General features: G+C 39.8%; 1 long non-coding RNA gene across 1 annotated transcript in view; it reads left to right on the plus strand.

Moving 5' to 3' along the window:
• LOC144316466 (uncharacterized) overlaps positions 1-14,930 on the plus strand; it is a 63,228-nt gene that overhangs the window by 594 nt on the left and 47,704 nt on the right. The gene's annotated exons all lie outside the window — the stretch shown is intronic.

A 14,930-nucleotide genomic window follows, 5' to 3' on the forward strand; every position in this document is an offset into this window, starting at 1 on the left:
TATATCGATCTGTACTTTGGTAGTGCGCTTTGTGACTGCTACAAAATCAGTCTTTTCAATGGTAATGTATTCTTTCTGGCGATACAAAGAACAAGAAAGTGCCACCACACACACAGTACATTGCCTACTCAAGAATCAGAATAATATTAACAATGCTAATATATGTATAGCTCTCTCAAAGCGCTTTCATTTACATAATTCCATTTGTTCCTCACTATAATACTGCAAAGTAGGCAGCATGAGTATTATTAGCTTTTTTTTTTTTTTTTTTTTTTGTATATGAGGATTTTGAGGCTTGCTCAAAATGCCACAGTGCTGACAAGTAGGCAGAGGCAAGGATTAGTGTTCTGACTCCTCATCTAATGCGCTTTCACATACAACTGCCTTAAATAGACACCTTCGTAGCTCTGAAGTCACCAGCTTCAAGGTAATAAACTGGGGAGATCTTTCAAAGCTGAGATTTTTTTTTTTGAAAGCATATTACAGTTTGATTAGCTCAGAAGGTCAGGGACTCAGTATCCAGTAATAGGACTTCAAATGACCCTGGTGCCCTGCCAGTCTAAGATGGCCTAGCAAATACAACAGGAAATATGCTTCGCAACAGTGATTCTCAGTTGCTATGTGCCAGGTTCTGTCTTTTGTACTCTCCTTACGAATCCTCCTTCAATGATGTATACTTGCTAGTTGCTGGGAAACGTATCTTTTCCCATCAAAACGCTGCTAGGTAACCACATGGTCAAATATCCTTTATCATTATCATCATTTACTGAACTTCTTTGAATGTATGGCACTATGCCGTGTGCTTTTATTTATTTACAAACCATGCTCCAACCTAGTACCTATAAACAATTCCCGTTTGGGGGACGGAATCCCACAGAAACAAAAGCCTTAGAGTGCAGGGATATGTATATTCGAGTTTGCTTGTTGTAGCGCTGTATGTCGTGGTAAAGAACTGGAAACAACCCGAATGCCCTTCAACATGGAACGGCTGAATAAATTGTGGTATCTTCATCTCTTATGGTATTAGGCTGCTGAAAGAATGAGCTGGAGCTATGTTTATTAGCCTGGAGTGATTTCCATGCATTGTTAAGTGAGAAAAGCAAGAGGAAAAGACACGTGTGTTATACACTCTCATTTTTATAAAACAAATGACAACCCCCGCCCCCAATTCTGAAATAAGGATGTCAACCTCTTGAGATGCCCGGATGGCTCTGCGGTTGAACATCTGCCTTCGACTCAGGGCGTGATCCTGGGGGCCTGGGATCGAGTCCCTCATTGGGGAAGGACTGCTTCTCCCTCTGCCTGTCTCTGCTTCTCTCTTTCTCTCATGAATAAATACATAAAATCTTAAAAAAAAAAAAAGAGGTATAGGCAAATAGCAAATGGACATGTAGGGAAAAGCAGAAAGCAGGGTTAGAGATGATTGTTAGATTTCTGGCTTTAGTGATGGGGGTGGGGTGGTACCATCTTCTAAGACAGAATTAAATGGAAAAAAATGCATGCTTGTTGGGGAAAAGAATACATTTATTATCTTATATGAATTGAATGTGAGTATGGTCCAGTGAGCCTTGGGATGGATATCTGGGATAGAGATGGGGGTTTGGGAATCACCTGAGTGTGGATGGAAGTGAATGTCCTCAACTAGAGAGCGTGTAACATAAGTAAAGGCAGTGACCTTGGAAATGTCATCCCTGCTTTGGAGTTGATCAGAGAGAAAAGAACCTGTGAAGGAGGAGTCAGAGAGGCTGAGAGAGGGTGTTTTTGTGGAAGCCAATGGAAGAGAGTTTTAAAGAAGTAATGATCAGTGGCGAACACAGGTTAAAGGCCTAAACTCTGAAATTAAACTGCCTAGGTTCCAAGTGCTAGCTCTGCTGCTTGCTAGCTGTGCAAGCTTGGGCAAATTACTGAATATCTCAGTGCTTCCCTTTCGTCGTGTGTAAAAAGCTCATGGCAATGTACCTGTCCCATAAGATTGTTGTGGGAACTAAATGAATTAATGATGGTGAAGTGCTTGGAACAGTGCCCAGCACAGGTAATTGCCATATGGATATTGGATTGTTACAGTAAGACCAGTGAAGAGAGGACCTGAAAATGCCACTGGACTTGGGGGTTATTGATTCTTTGCATTTATATTTGAGTAACTAACCATATGTCTGGCACTGAGGAGATAGTCATGAACAGAAACTGATCTTGGGACGCCTGGGTGGCTCAGTGGTTGAGCAACTGCCTTTGGCTCAGGTCGTGATTCCCGGGTCTGGGGAATCGAGTCCCACATGGGGCTCCCCACAGGGAGCCTGCTTCTCCCTCTGCCTGTCTCTGCCTCTCTCTCTCTCTCTGGGTCTCTCATGAATAAATAAAATCTTAAACAGATTTTTTAAAAAAGAACACTGATCTTGCTCTTGAGGAGCTTATTTCTGGTGAAAAGCACGTATTGAGTGTGTGCTGTGTGCACTGTTCTCATTGCCTGACATGCATTGTTACACTGCTCATAGTCCTCACAGTTACGCAGGATGTAGGTACCATAATTACCCTCATTTTACAGGTGCAAACACTGAGCAGCATGGAGGGGTTCAGCAAGGTGCTGGAGCAGAAGGTGACAGAAGCGGGATTTAATTGAGCTGGACTGGCTCCAGAGAAGACCTCCTTAACCCCTAAGTCGTATTGTCTCCAGGTAGCTGCTGGTCACCTCAGCACCAGTGGCTTTAAAGATTTTATTTATTTATTCATGAGAGATACACACAGAGAGAGAGAGAGAGACAGAGACACAGGCAGAGGAAGAAGCAGGCTCCCTGCGGGGAGCCCGATGTGGGACTCGATTCCAGGACCCTGGGGTCACGCCCTGGGCCGAAGGCAGATGTTCAACTGCTGAGCCACCCAGGTGTCCCCAGCACCAGTGACTTTAGAAGCATGGTGGGGACAGTACCCAGGGTGTAGTAAGCTGAGCACTGAGTGGGAGCTGTTCATTGAGAGAGAGGTTGAGAAAGGCTGAGAGCATTTCCACAGAGAACCGAACTGACAAAGTCTGCGTATTTGGATTCGTGGGGGATTTATTCTATTTGGGTGATAGAGTAAGGAGCGCTGCAGGATCAAGTAGTGAGCGTGTTCTTTGGTCAAGTCTTTCTCAAAGACCCGTTTCTACTACTCCTTTGCAATGAGCCGGGTGGCAGGCAATTCAAGATTTAAGACCTCTAGTGACTGCCCGAGGGGTAGGTCTTTGGTATTATTTATTGAAACAGAGTCCGTACAATTTAAATATCAGATCCACAAGTGGCAGGATCTCTGTCCCCAAAATCAGTGAAGATGAAATGTATTCTCAGCTAAATTTAAGATAATTGCAAGCTGCAGATGGGAGAGCAGAACTTTTTGGTAAATGTGAAAAAAAAAAGTCTAAAAAGTAGTTATATCTTCTCTTGGTCCGATTCTGAATTAGCAGGTCCTAGGGATCTACATTTTTAGCCCATATTCGAGTTGTTCTGATGCACAATAAAGTCTAAGGATTAATTCCAGCTCCACTCTGTACTCACTCTGTGACCTCGGGCAAATTTCCCCGTCTCTCTGTGCTTCAGTCTTCTCATTGAATATGGAGATAATCATGGTTTGTTGGAAGGATTGAAGAGGTAAATTTTTACCATGACACTCGGCTCAAAATAAGCTTTCTGTATGTATTTGTCATGTAAAATAAACACATCACTGTTTTAAGGGATAATCAGCAAATAAGAGTCTATAACTTTAGGGAGATAGGAGTTTGCTTTCTTTGAAAATGAAATAAATTCTGTCCTGCTTCAGCTTTCAAGTATTGTAACCAAAAGGCTTAGGGAGTAAATAAATTAGGAAGACTTTCAGGATTGAGTTTAGACAGTTTTGACAACAGGTATTTTCTTCAATAGCTCTCGTTCTTTTTTTTTTATTAACATGTTTTTATTTTGTTTGATATTTTTCAAAGTATGTTTATTTATTATTTTTTTAAAGATTTATTTATTTATTTATGATAGACATAGAGAGAGAGAGGGGGGCAGAGATAGGAGGAGGGAGAAGCAGGCTCCATGCCGGGAGCCCGACGTGGGACTCGATCCCAGGACTCCAGGATCCCAGGACTCCTGGGCCAAAGGCAGGCGCTAAACCACTAAGCCACCCAGGGATCCCCAATAGCTCTCATTCTTAAAGTTATGACGATTGGTGAGATACGATGCATGTCGGGGGGGTCACCATTTTACAGATGAGCGCTACAGGGATTTTAAAATATAGTTTAAATATTATATGAATCAGGACTTTCATGGTTGCAAATGACAAACCCAACTCAAACCAAATGAAACAAATAAAAGAGATTGAACACTACTGGGGTAGTTCTCAGAATTGAATCAAAGTTGAATAATTAAATCTCAGATTGGCAAGAAGAGGAATGAACAAAGAATTCTCTGCTGCTCAGCCATTCTCCCAGATTATTTTTCTCTGGTGGGAGATGTAGCATCCAAAGGGTCCAGGCTCTCATTTTTACAGCTTTTTTTTTTTTTTTTAAGATTTTATTTTTACTTGAGAGAGAAAGTGAGGGAGAGAGCGAGCACGAGTGGGGAGAAGGGCAAAAGGAGAGAGAGAAAAGCTGACTCCTCTGCTGACCAGGAGGCCCGACATGGAGCTCAATTCCAGGATCATGACTGGAGCCAGAGGCAGATGCTTAACCAACTGAGTCACCCAGGCGCCCCTTAGAGCTTTCAATACAAGGGAAAAACTGGCTTTTCTCTTTCAACTCTTGAGATAGGATTCTGGCCCCATTTAGGTCACATGTCCCTCTGAATCACTCACTGTGGTCCAGGGGATGAGTTATTATGGTCAGCTCAGACTGGCTTACCAGCCTACCCCTTAACCAATTCTGTGATCAGAAAAGCAAAACTATAAAAGAAGATGATCATTCCATTTGGACCACTTAGCTCGAGCCGGAGGATGGAGATGGGTCAGAGAGGAGTAGTCACCTGGGGAATGTCGGCTACCCCAGTTAGTGGTCACTGTCCTCAGGACTCACAACTTAGGGGGGGAGCGAAAGAAAGAAATGTATATATATGAAATAAAGAAAGGCTAATACATGTGGATGGCAGCATTATAAACACACCAAGTTAAATAGTAAGAGATCTGTGGAGAATTGGGACTCTGAGTATGAAAAAAGAAGAAATAATCATAGTGACCAATGAGAAGTCTCACACCTGAGAGACAAAGATTCTGTAAAAAGAGAGAGCGTGTAAAATAAAACCTGCTTGGATGGAAAGTCCTGATCAGAGTCTTTGCAGTTTTCCATTAAGACCAAATTAGTCATTTACTTTAGAAAGTGGCAATGTTATTAAAGGAATTCCAAGAATTAAATCACCATAGAAGCAAGCCAGTGATGTAAAGAGGCTGGAAATAATTAGAACGGGGTAAGGCAAATAAAGGCAGAGAATCACAAGAAGGTGATATTGGAGGATCCCAAATGAGAGGTTACCACCACGAAGGCAAGGAATTGTCGGTGACAACAGATACGAACGAAAAATCTGAATGCATTCTTCAGAAAAAAAGTTGTAGAATTTGATTGGGTACAAGAAACCAGAGAAGAGTAAGTGCTGAGGAAATGTGAATACGTGAAACTTGAATGTGAAACGGAAAAAGGAGATTTGCAATAACAATGTGGAAGACGGGGGCATTAGGTAGAGATTTTGAAAGGAGAGTTTAGGGCAGCCTGGGGGGGGGCGGGGGGGGCTCAGCGGTCTGGCGCCGCCTTCAGCCCAGGGCATGATCCTGGAGACCCAGGATCGAGGCCCACGTTGGGCTCCCTGCATGGAGCCTGCTTCTCCCTCTGCCTGTGTCTCTCTGTACCTCTCATGAATAAATAAAATCTTAAAAAAAAAAAAAAAAAGGGTAGAGCTGGTAGCCAGACTGTTTTGCAGGAGAAGCACATGAGAGAGAGGTTGAAAGAAATAGAGTTGGTTTTCTGACAAAGCATACAATTAAAAAAGACAATCCTTTGATGGAACAGATTCTGGAAAACAACCCACATTATAATTACAAAACCAAGGGGGGAATCGACAGATGTTTCTGTCTGCAGCCTGTGCGCCCAGCTTTCTACCTTAACACGATTACCATTCGCAGTTATGATGGCTTCACCCATACTTTAGTCAATTCAACTCTATTAAGATTTTAATATTTTTTAATTCAGGATTTGATTTTAACAAACATAATGGAATTTTACTGAAGGTATTTGGTGTCTAGATTAACCTGAAAGTCAGGATGTCAGATGGGGACATTGACAACCCTGTTCGAACCTCTATTATGTTTCTTTCGGTCATTTTTTCTTTTTTAAAGATCTTATTTATGGGACGCCTGAGTGGCTTAGCGGTTGAGCATCTGACTTTGACTCAGGGCATGACCCCGGGGTCCTGGGATCGAGTCCTGCGTGGCGCTCCCTGCTTGGAGCCTGCTTCTCCCTCTGCCTGTGTCTCTGCCTCTCTCTCTGTGTCTCTCATGAATACATAAATAAATAAATAAAATCTTTAAACAAAAAAAATTAAAAACAAATAAAGATCTTATTTATTTGAGAGAGACAGAGAGAGAGAAAAAGAGAGCATGAGCATGGGGGGAGGGGCAAAGAGAGAGGGACAAGCAGATGCTCTGCTGAGCATGGAGCCCATCATGGGGTTCAATTCCAGGACCCCAAGATCACAACCTGAGCCAAAATCAGATGCTTAACCAATGAGCCACCCGAACACCCCTCTATTGTTTCTGCTGTGTGTCCGCTTAAGCAGCTTACGTGCTTGTCTTTCCCATGAGAATCCGGGTTCCTTAAGGACACAAACTTCTTACTTGCTTTTGTAATCCTCGTGGCACACACTGGGTACTTACAAATGAACACTAAATACCGGAAATAAGGGCCTTACTTATTAGGGAGTGATTGAATGACTTACCCAGTTTGCGCCAGTGGCAAAGCCTAGTGGCAAAGCCAGTCCTGGAATTCAGACTCCTCTCTCCCTGACGCAGGCAGACCCCGCAGACTATGCCCTCATCTTGCACCCTGTTGTAAAGATTGCCCTTACGTTTCAATACCAGGTAGCTGCTGCCCTCCTGAGTCGCACTTGGTTTTCATTATAAGGAAATTGTGAATCTTCACATTAACTTCTTCAGCTGCTAGATGCTCAGAATTCAATTTGTGGCTCGCCACAAATTTAGCACCTTTTCTACTTTGTCCTAATTTCTGAGTATTTCTAAAACCATCTCAAATCCTCCTGGAAAAAGTGAGAAGTCAGTGTCTGTGCAACATATATTTAGAGTCTCTCACGGTACCTATGACTATGACTATAAATGACTACATCTTTTTCTTTTTTTAAGATTTATTTATTTGAGAGAGAGAGAGCATGGGGTGGGGAGGGAAAGGTTGAGGGAAAGTGGAGTGGACTCTCCACTGAGGACAAAGCCGAATGCCCTGTGTGGCCCAACCCCATGATCTTGAGATCATGACCTGAATAGAAATCAGGAGTTGGTTGCCCAACTAACTGAGCCACCCAGGCACCCCATGAATGACTATATCTTGACTTCATATTTGTAATGACCCATTTTTTTTTCATAGCTTATTAATGTAAACTTCTCAAGCTATTTTATTATTTATTAAAAATTAATATAAAATTCAAGACTTCTGGGTCATTCAAGGAAAGAATTAAACTGTCAGACAAAGCCCTAAGGAGAAGAATGGTGAAGCAATTTATGATATAGGGATATGAAATAACATTATACAGACAATAAAAGTAAGCTTTATGGAAAATTTTTAATCAGATGGGAAATTCCTTAAGATCCATGCATGCAGAAAAACAAGATTAAAAATAAGAATATTATCTGTACAAAGGGAGATGCATTTAAAGAGAAAGGAAGGAAAATGTCAAAGTACTGATGATCACCTTTGAGTTGTAGGATTGTGGATAATTTTTATTTTCCTTATACTACCATATATTAGTGAAATTTTCAATGTCTCTTATTATCAGAAAAGTATTTTCTAAAAATAGATTTTAAAAGATTTTTATTTATTTATTTATTTTAGAGAGGGCAGAAGAAGGAGTAAAGAGAGAATCTTAAGCAAGCTCCATGCCCAGCACAGAGCCTGATGTGGGGCTCAATCTCACAACCCTGGGATCATGACCTGAGTCAAAATCAAGAGTCGGATGCTTAACCTGAGCCACTCAGGCACCTCAAATTTTAAAAGATTTTTGATAGCATGGGGCAATAAATATTACAAACTGTTAAGTAAGAAAAATCTGCATACAAATTTGCATCACAGTATAATCGTAACTATATAAAAGAGCACATTAAAAAAAATGACAAAAATGCACCAAAATGTTTAAGTGTTGCTAGTATGTGGTAAAATTTAAGGAAATGTCTTTTTCCTGCATTTTTCTCTCTCTCTTATTTCTCCAATGGATTTATGTTTCTTTTCTAATCAGAACTGCCTCTCCAAATAATATAAAAAGAGCATTATATTCATAAGAACCTAATAAATCTGAAATATCCAGGGTAGCTGCTCTGCTAATTATGTATGAACTGTATCTGTTATAAATCCAGACCTCCACTTTCATTTTGAAAGGTTACTACACATTTCCAGGAGAAAATTTTACAAAAGCATCTTAACATTTTAGCTTTAAGTTTCCTAGAACTTCCCAGAAGATCAGAGCTGACAACAGCTTCCATATTTCCTGTTGTGTCTAGAAGATAATCACAAGAGTAGACGTAATTACGTAGGGGTATTATGCTACTTTGCCATCTGGTGACAGAACATAAAGGAGACAAGTTGTTGATATGAGCCAAAAAGAGGCTGCAGTAGCCTCTTAGTGGAATTGGGGCAAATTCTTCTGGGCAAACAAATGAACTTCGTAATCACTATGGTCTGTTGAAAAATTTGAAAAACAAAGAAAGCATAAAAGTCTTGGCATGTTGAACCGAGCTGTATCTTTGGCCAAAGCCAACTACTGTTCTTGGAATGCATACCTTGGACTTCAGAGTGTAGTCCAATAGAGTTCTCATGTCAAGGTGCTGTGTTGACCTGACATACCCTTCAGGTTGAACTTCATCAGGACCTACATTCATTGAACACATATTATTGAGTGTTTACTATGAACATACATTGCTGAGTGCTTACATTACCTGGGTATTCAATTTTCAGAATTCTAGTCTCTAGACTTTTCATCAAATCCAAAGGCCTCTCTGTTATACACATACCAACTGGTATAAAATGCGGAGTATTGGGGGGATCCCTGGGTGGCTCAGCAGTTTAGCACCTGCCTTGGGTCCAGGGCATGATCCTGGAGTCTTGGGATCGAGTCCCACATTGGGCTCCTTGCATGGAGCCTGCTTCTCCCTCTGCCTGTGTCTCTGCCCCTCTCTCTCTCTCTCTCTCTCTCTCTCTGTCTCTCATGAATAAACAGATAAAATCTTTTTTTTAATTTAGTGTATTATAACATATACCAAAAAAACACACTTTGAAATAAAGAACAAGTATGACATTTTAAAAATGGCCCAAGGCCAAAATGTTTGGAAATTTCCCCTGAAGTCTATAACCCTCGTCAAAATATTTGTAGGAGCCAGAACTCCTCTAAGGCTAGCCCCATGTGAGTTCTCTTTTCCAGTTCCCAACATTTAATTTGGTCATTTTTAAACATTTGCATAGTACTTTACGCTTTCTAAGTTGCTTTTATGGAGCATGATCTCATTTTGGACTCACTAAATCCCATTTTTTAAAAATGAGGGAAAGAAGTTACTTGCTCAATGCTACAAAATAAAGTAGCAGAGCAAAGATAGAACCTGGATTTCATGGCTTTTAGTTTGGCATTTGATCTACTGTTGCACAATTCCACTTAACCAATAAAATGTCTTATTTATGTTTGTTTCTCTTTGTTTTATACTTAAGAGTAATCATGTTTTCACTGGTGAATTTCTTATAGAAGATAATATGTAAATAAAAACTCCTGGGATCCCTGGGTGGTGCAGCGGTTTGGCCCCTGCCTTTGGCCCAGGGCGCGATCCTGGAGACCCGGGATCGAATCCCACGTCGGGCTCCCAGTGCATGGAGCCTGCCTCTCTCTCTCTCTCTGTGACTATCATAAATAAATAAAAATTTTAAAAAAAAAGAAAAAACTCCTAAGATGGAATTAAAATCTTATCTTACCCATCTTTGTTTTACTTATTTATATTTATTGATTTATTTAAGGATTTAAATTCCAGTATAGTTAGCATACAGAGTTATATTAGTTTCAGGTGTAACCGATCTTTTTTTTAAAGATTATTTTAGAGAAGGAGGGGCGGAGAGAGAGAATCCTGAAGCAGACTCCCCATTGAGCATGGAGCCCAATGCAGGGCTTGATCCCAAGACCCAGAGATCATGTCCTGAGCCAAAATCAAGAGTCAGATGCTCAACCGACTGAGCCAGCCAGGCGCCCCTCAAACTAAAATCTTCTAAGAAAATTAGGCAGTTTGCAAAAGCAGTGGACCCACTATAGCTTACATCCTGTTTTATTTCACCATGAGTAGTTGAGGACAATGCGGAGATCTGCAACACAACTAGACTTTTATTATTTTTATTTATTTATTTATTTATTTATTTTATTTATTTATTATTTATATTTATTTTACAACCAGACTTTTAGTTTTTGACTCTATAAAAGCTAAGTTGTCCCTAAATCCTAGACTATTAGCTATTCTTTTTCAAGACTTGTAGAATATTACTGATTAAATCAGAGAAAGAACTTTCAGTCCTGAAGAGTATAAAATAAGACTTTGTTGTAGGCTCCTCGTGATTTCCATTGATGTTAAATAACCGTTATTCTATGAACTGAATAAGCATCAGCCTCTTAGGCGGATGGTCTGGAGAGTTCTCTCTCCCCTGGGTGCTGACTTTAGAAGCAGCTAATCCAGTTATTGTATTGGATAGGAAGCAGCAACTCCACATGGAATATATTGACAGTAAGAGTGTTATAAGAGAACTCCTTTAACATTAAAATAGCAGTGAAATGACTGGTCAGCAGAATGATACTCAGATACTTGGGAATGGCCTTTGTGGCGGCCACCCTGAGAGCTCTGTTAGGTTGCATTTTTCAGGTAAGAGTTCTTCAGGGCAAAATAACACCTTCTGTGGTATTGCAATAAATTTCTGGCTTCTCTAGAGCTCTAAAAGTCTTCAAAAGCACACTTGCATGTGCCTCTCCTCCCACATCCATGTACGAGTGTGCTAACCCACAATCTGCAAAAGTACACAGTTCTTGGTACAAGGGAAGTTCTGCCTTATATATCTGGCTTAGAAGCTCATTGGAAGCCCTTCCATCAACAACATGGAATATCAGCTCTTCAGGCACTTGACAAAGTTTCAAGTATCCATTGACTGCAACCTGGAACTTGCCAAAGGCTTTGTTGAGACACCTGATATTTGTGAGAGATGGCATCTAGGATACATGTCAACTATTCCAAATATTTGAGTGCTATTTCTGTATAAAGTTAGAAGATCAGAAAGCAAAATATATCCAGATCACATCAGCAGTGCTCCCCTACACAATTGCCTTCAGTGAGTAATGATGTTATCTATGTATCTATTTTTTTGTGTTTAATTTTGTCCTTATCAAAGTTATGCATGCACACAGTTTCTAGAATCATGGTTCTCCAAGACTTTTAATAAAACACTGACCTCTACCTCCATTTTCCCACTTCCTAGAGAGGCCACTGATTTTCACTGATTGTTTTTGTGCTTAATGCAATGTCTAAATAATATGCTCCTACTTTTCAATTTTCTTTTTTTTAATTAAAAAAATTTTTTTTAGTAATCTCTACACCCAACATGGGGCTCAAACTCACAGCCCTGATTGAGCCAGCCAAGCGCCCCTCAGTTTCCATTCTCTAACTCTCCAGAATGGAAAATGTGAATTTGGCTCTTTAAACCTCTCTGTCTCATTGACCCCCTGCGTTTCTTTCCCCAGGTTTACTCCTTCTTGGTGGAGAACATCCTTCTGTAGCTTTCTGAGAGAGAATGGTCTCAGAAGTACGAGGCAAACTTGTAACCCTACATGTCCTAAAAAATCTTTTATTTTTTCCTCATATTAATTAGTAGTACTGAATTCCAGTTGGGAAAGGATTTTTCCCTCAGAATTTTAAGGATACTTCTCAGTTATCTTCTAGCTTCTAGAGTTGAGAAGTTGGATGCATTTCTTCCATTTGATCCTTTTTGTGAAAACTGTGTGTTTCCCATTTCTTGTTATTCCCAGTGTTTGATAGTGTTGTAGGTGTGGGTGAAGGCTCATTACTTGAACGGGGCATTTGGAGGCCCTTTCAGTAGGAAAGCACTGACCTCTCGTGTCTGAGAAATTTTAAGTTGTTTCTTCAATAGTTTCTTCCCTCTTCTTCTAATTTATCTGTTCCCTACCCTACCCTTCGAAATACTCCATTATTTGAATGTTGGATTTCCTGAACAGAATCTCTAAATTTTATTTTATTTTTTCTTATAGGCCCTTTTTATTATTTTGTTCTGCTTTCTGGGGGTATTTCCTCAACTTTATCTTCCTAACTTTTATTGTGTTTTTTTATTTGTCATATCATATATTAATTTTCAAAAACTGTTTTGTTCTCTGAAATTTTTTCTTTTAATGGCATCTAATTCTATTTCATGGATACTAATGATATTAATAATAGAATTTCGGGTGTTTTAAAAGAAATTTTCTCATAATTTAAGAGTGGGACACAAAAAAAGAAACTTGCCTGAAAGCTTTGTGCCTGGAGCTGAGAGCATCACCAAAGGTTCCCCGGGGTGTTTTAGTGGCTTAAAATATTATAGTATGAGCCATAAATAATATTAACACAATTGTCCAAACAGCTTATCATTTTGAAAGTCAAATTTTAAAAACTGAAATAACTTTTGGGCTTTTTTACCTTTTTTTACCTTTTGTGGCATATGCTCATTTTAGACTACCTGTCAATTGGTTCATAAATTAGAAGCTAGTAAAAAATGTTTAAGTTATTTGTAATTTTACAACCTATGGATAACCACTGTTATCAGTTTGGTACACATCTTTCTTGAGATTTTGTATACCTGAATGCATACATGCATTCTATTTGAAAGGAGTTGAACCTCTGTGTTTTACAGCTTGCAGTTTTCACATAATATATTACAAACATATTTGCGTTGTCACTAAATTTAAGTTCAATTGTTTTCCTTTCAGAGTTTTGTTTACATTGTACATAGTGGCCTCACTTTAACAACTTGGAAAAATTTAGGGAAAAACCATCAAGAATGAACTTGAAAACATTTCTAAGAAAACTAATAAACTGATTTTGAAACAAAGAACCCTTATTAGACAAAACCTGATCTTTCACAATTTTACTTGCTGAGAAATGTAGCATTGGAGATCTACAGAGAACTTGGGTTTGTACCAAAAATGATGATTCATAAATTTCATTACTTGAGTTTGAAGGAATGTAGAATATGATTTTGACGAGATTTTGAATTTTGTTCTGCATGGCATCTATCAATATATATGACAGAAGTTGAATCAACATTGCAAGTCTCATGAGTTTGATTCTAGGGAAATTGGCCACTGTCAATTCAAGGAAAAACACAATGTCCAGGGGCGTCTGGGTGGCACAGTCAGTTAAGCATCTAACTTGGTTTTGTCTGAGGTCCTGATCTCGGGGTGTTGAGTTCGAGCCCTGCATCAGGCTCCACACTCAACGTGGAATCTGTTTTAAGACTGTCTCGGTCTCTGCCCCTCCCCCTCCCCCAATAAAGAAATAAATCTTTAAAAAAATGTCTAATTCTAGAACCCACAGTGAGCCACTGGGACCTCAATCCAGATGTAACCCAGGTCATTTCATATGTGACCACAGTTCCCAGAGCAAAATACTTGGAAATTTGGAAGCCAGAATTTTAAACCTGCTGTCTTTTCCCTCTTTTAAGTTTATTTTTATCTTACTTGGTTTAGTTTGGTTTGGTTTTATAACTTGATTATTTCAGTATCTCACAGGAGTCAGGAGGACAGAAGAGGATCTAGACTACATCAACTATCTGTCATGTCTGCTAGACATGTTATGTACTTCATCCCAAGATAACTCTTTTGTAGATAAGAAAAGAGGCTCAGAGAGGTCAACTAACTTGCCCAAAGTCACAAGTTAATAGGTAACAAAACCAGGAATTAAAACCCAAATTCAAGTGCATTTTCTGTGAGACCACAGAGACCCTTCTTGCAGAATTAGATGGAAGAACAAGGCGGTTATTGTACATCTATTGGCGACTGTGGTATATTTTTGAATAGTAGAGCATATGCCTGACATTCAGGAGAATTCTATTTGGGGAGGGGAGCACTCAACCCAGTGATCCTATGTCCCAGTTATTTGTGACAGTCCTAATTTCTGCCTCAACCTGTGGTTACTTCCCTGTGCAACTGAACATGAGCTCTGGTTTTTGGTTTATAAAACCTTGTCAGCATCAGTATAGGTCATCCTGAATTACAGGCTTAATGATAATGATTCCTTTTTATAGCTCAGGACATTAAATGAGGTTCAAAGGAGAGAATCCCTGTGTAAGAACACAAGGATTCCATTCTGCAGAACTCTGGATGAAGGATACACATATCCAGAAATGACTGAGCTGCAATCAGCTCTTCCCACGAAGAAGAGCTCCTATTTGGAATCTTAAAATGGAAGTAGAGCCAATGCTGACATTTAAGAGAATGAAAATAACTGTTCCTTAAAGTAGAAAGGTTTCCTCTATGTCTCTCTCCTGTTGTGACTCAACAAGTCTAAGAAGCTTGGTATCCAGATTGGGGAGAGATATCATCTGGAGAAAGAGGTGACCCCAACACCAGGAAGCCAATTGCTTTGGCAACAGCAAACCGCGGAGCCTTCAGGGCAGTTCATTTCTGGGGATGTTTACTGTGCACTAGCTATGTGTC

This window comes from Canis aureus, chromosome 6 (genome assembly GCF_053574225.1).
Source record: "Canis aureus isolate CA01 chromosome 6, VMU_Caureus_v.1.0, whole genome shotgun sequence".
Taxonomy (NCBI): domain Eukaryota; kingdom Metazoa; phylum Chordata; class Mammalia; order Carnivora; family Canidae; genus Canis; species Canis aureus.